Raw genomic sequence first — 4,160 nt, 5'->3', positions numbered from 1 at the left:
AGAGAGAGAGAGAGAGAGGAAAAAGAACAGAGGAGAAGGGAAGCAGAAAAGTAGATTCAAAGAGAAAACAAAAAGCTGAACCTGAATTTGGACCCTATGGAGTCTGTACTCAGGAACTGGAAAAAAACAGAATCCCAGGCCCAGGTCCCTTATCAAACCATCTGTATAGCATCGGCCTAAGACCTAAAAGCATACTCTCCCCCAAGCTTGTATCCTTTTCTGCTAACTTAGGGTGTCCAGTGCAATAGACCAGCTACAAAATGGCTGTTACATTGGATTTTCAATTTTTTGCTGTTATACTTTGCTTAGTGTGTTTGTGTGCCATGATAAGCCTGTGGAGGTCAGAGGACAGCTGCTGGGGGTCTGTTCAGTTCTTTCCCCCTGTGAGTACCAGGGATCAAATTCAGGTCAACGGGCTTGACAGTAAGTACCTTTGCCCATTGATCCCCTTTGTCAGCCCAGGCGTGTGTGTGTGTGTGTGTGTGTGTGTGTGTGTGTGTGTGTGTGTGTATAATGGATTCATGGTAAGAGAAAATTGTCAACATGTGTTAAATCTGTATGTAATGTTTTCCATCCACCATTGGCTGACTACACAGAAGAAAAGCCTTAGTTGTAGAAGGCTAGTGAGTTCTCTGTCTGTTGAGACAGGGCTTCAGGTTTCTCAGGCTATTCAAGCCCATTGAGTAGCTCAGGATGATCTTGAACTCCTAACCCTCCTGCTTCCACCTTCTGAGTGCTGGGATGATGAGCCTGTGCCAGTACACCTGGTTTGGCTGCATACTTTGTGAAGAAAGAGCAAACAGTCCGTAAAGCCTAGGAGAGGAGAGAAAGGGGCACCAGCTGCACACGCCAAGTTGGGCTTCCCTAATTTGCCCCATCCACTGCACCATCCTGCCTCTTTGTCTAGGTCCCTCCTCCATCTCACAGCCAGGTCTCACAGGTTCACCCGCTCAGTGCCACCTGCTTAGCAGGGACCCCTCTAATCTGTCCTCCACCACTGACTTAAGACTTCTGTCCCTTTGCCAGGCTCCTCCTCCCTCCATTTTCCATGTGGTCACATCCTCTCTCACAGACACTCAGTGGCTTGCTGGTGCTCCCTCTCCTCCACGTGACCCTGTGGACTCTGCACTTTAGCTCCAAAGCCTGCACTCACCATGTTCCCACCTTGGTTTCCAGGGTGTCTCTTAGAACACACCAAGTGCTCTCCTACTACCATTTCAATAGTTTGCTTTCTAGTTAGCATAAAAATGATGGATTTTATATTGTGAGAAATAATCCTTGAACTATCAAAGAAAATGAGAATGAAAAAAAATCAAAATGTCCTGCAATATAGCTACATAGATATGATCCCCATAGTAGAGTGCAGTGGATTGTTTTCTATACATTAATATATACTATAAAGAGATAACAACAAGCATACATGATGTGTAAAAATGATCCGTTGTCTGGTGTTTTTCCCCACCGAGCAATAGAGCGCTAGCAGTTTGTCATACCCTTAAATATCCTTAAAAATCCTAAATTGAAGGAGTTATTTTGAGCAAGGCATTTAGGATCGTGCCTGGCACACAGCAGGTGCTCAATAAATGTTGGAACATTAGCGCTCATCATTATTACAACTATTATTATCCTCCAAAAACTTAATGTTTGATGACAGTATGATATTTGATGATACAGATATACAGCAATTAATTTGAAATGTCCCTTGCTGCTGGGCATGCAGGCGGTTCATGATTCTGTGCTCCCGTAAGCAACTCTGCCATGATTAGCTCCATGTATGTGTGTCTAAATATGCATATTTTGTGCATTTGTATGCATATATGAGAGAGAGAGAGTGTGTGTGTGTGTGTCTGTCTGTCTGTCTGATTGTCAACCTGGGAGAGTTTCTACTGCTGGTAAATTTTATGTCTATTCTCTTCAAACTGTTTGAGTGTCTTTGCTGAGATCTGAAACTTAGAGAGTCCTGATTCAAGATCTGTAGGGAAGCTTCCAATATCAAAGACGACAGATAATTTCTTACTATCAATGACAGTGTGGAGTTCAAATATGTCAAGGGAGGGGGACATATTCATTTTGGTATGGCTGTATGTTCACCTGTGAGTGCACATGTATGAGGGTGTCCAATGAAGACACAAATGGGTCAGAAAATCTTCCCAAGGTCGTTCTTCTCAGTATGTAACACTTGGTCAGAATCATGTGTTACCACCACTCCCTAAATTCAAACAGTCTTTATTCAAAACTGTTTGTTCTACCCTTGGACTTGGGGCCTCACCTTTAATCCATCATTGAGTCACCTATTCAGCCTCCATTCATCCCCCTTCGACATCCACCCATCATCCATCCACCCATCCATCTACTTATTCAGCCAGACAGCTACCCATTGCTCATCCAGCCATCTATCCATTCACTCATTCAACCATATACCCATCCATTCATCCATCTACCCAACCATCCTCCTACCCATCTGTCCATCTACCTACACATTTGTCCACCCATTCACCAATCCACCCATCCGTTTTTCACTCATCTCATTGCTCATTCATTCCTTCATTGGTTTGTAAAATGTACATTAAATTCCCACTGTAGCCAAAATTAGCTTTAGACACCAAGGAAAATATATAAGTAAAATTAACATTTAAGCAAAATGAATTCCAACATAAAAAAGTTCCTATCGGCTCCTGATACACATTGCAGCTCTCATTTTGCACTACTTGATCCAAGAAATTAAGACTAACATGATTTTAAACACCATAGCTAAAGTAAATGGGAGAAATATTGGCTCAGAAAATACCTTGAGAAAATGACCTCCAAATATGATGTTTCCAAGCCCGAAACTCTTTTCCTCTAATCCACACGGCATCCTTGGGTACCACTCTTTTCCTCTAATCCACACGACATCCTTGGGTACCACTCTTTTCCTCTAACCCACACGGCATCCTTGGGTACCACTCTTTTCCTCTAATCCACATGGCATCCTTGGGTACCACTCTTTTCCTCTAATCCACATGGCATCCTTGGGTACCACTCTTTTCCTCTAACCCACACGGCATCCTTGGGTACCACTTGTTTAAACCTTTCAGAGCCCTTTATACAAAAGGGTCAATATTCTAAAATGTTGCAGTTTACATTATCACTTACAAACTAAATTTATTTTGAAGGCCCATTAAAATATGAATCTTTTTTAATTTAAAAAAAGATTTTTATTATTTTAAAATTATGCATATGGAGGGGGTGTGCAGGTGCCTGTGGAAGCCAGAGAGTGTCAGATCCCCTGGAGCTGAAGTTACAAGCAACTGTGAGCTTCCCAAGATGGATGCTGGGAACAGAACTCACTCTGAGCCACTAAATCATCCCTTAATCCCAGTTTATGAATCTTTAACATGAGAGGCGACAATGTTTTAGATAACATATCATAAACAAAAGTATTTTTAAAGTTGAGTCTCTTTGCCCTTATGTTCGTCTTGACATAAACCCATATTAAACTGGGTTTTTTTTTTCCTAATTTGAAAAGAAAAGAAAGGGTTTAAACATCCCTGATACTCCCTCTCAACACAAAATGAGAGGAAAATGCTATATCGCCCTCTTTTAATTGATATCTTGTTCTTCACTTCAATGACATGTCAGCACAAACTGTCAATTGTCAGGAAGATATTGATATTTTATTCCCATTACTTTTTCACCCGGGTAAGGAATAAAACGTTGAAACAGTGATTATATATGAATCACATCTTATACATCAGAGGTAAAGTGTAATTAGAAAAATAAGTTTTACCACTTGTGACAAAGTCTTACAAAACAGATTCCTCCTCGTGCTAGGAGCTGCGTTTAACTCAAATAACTCAACTAGATGATTTGCAAAAGAGAAGCCACCAAGAATTCTACTTCCAGGACATTCGTCTCTCCTGCTTCCCACAAGGAGACCACAGCCTCTGCCCCTCCACCATCCCAGGCCCCATTGCTCATCACCCTGACAGGGAATGGAAGGCTTAGCCAGAGGTTTGGATGAGACTCCCTTGGGCTATTGGAACCCAGGGCAAGGCTTTGGGTGAAGGGAAGGTGGAGAGATTTGGGTTGAGATGTCATCTCTGTACCTGCTGTTGGTGTAGGAGGAGAAGGAGGAAGGACTCCTGGGCAGAGAAGCTTCCACAGTGACACAGCCCATT

This window comes from Peromyscus eremicus, chromosome 14 (genome assembly GCF_949786415.1).
Source record: "Peromyscus eremicus chromosome 14, PerEre_H2_v1, whole genome shotgun sequence".
Taxonomy (NCBI): domain Eukaryota; kingdom Metazoa; phylum Chordata; class Mammalia; order Rodentia; family Cricetidae; genus Peromyscus; species Peromyscus eremicus.
The sequence above is the reverse complement of the archived record's forward strand: the minus strand, read 5'-3'. Positions refer to the sequence as shown.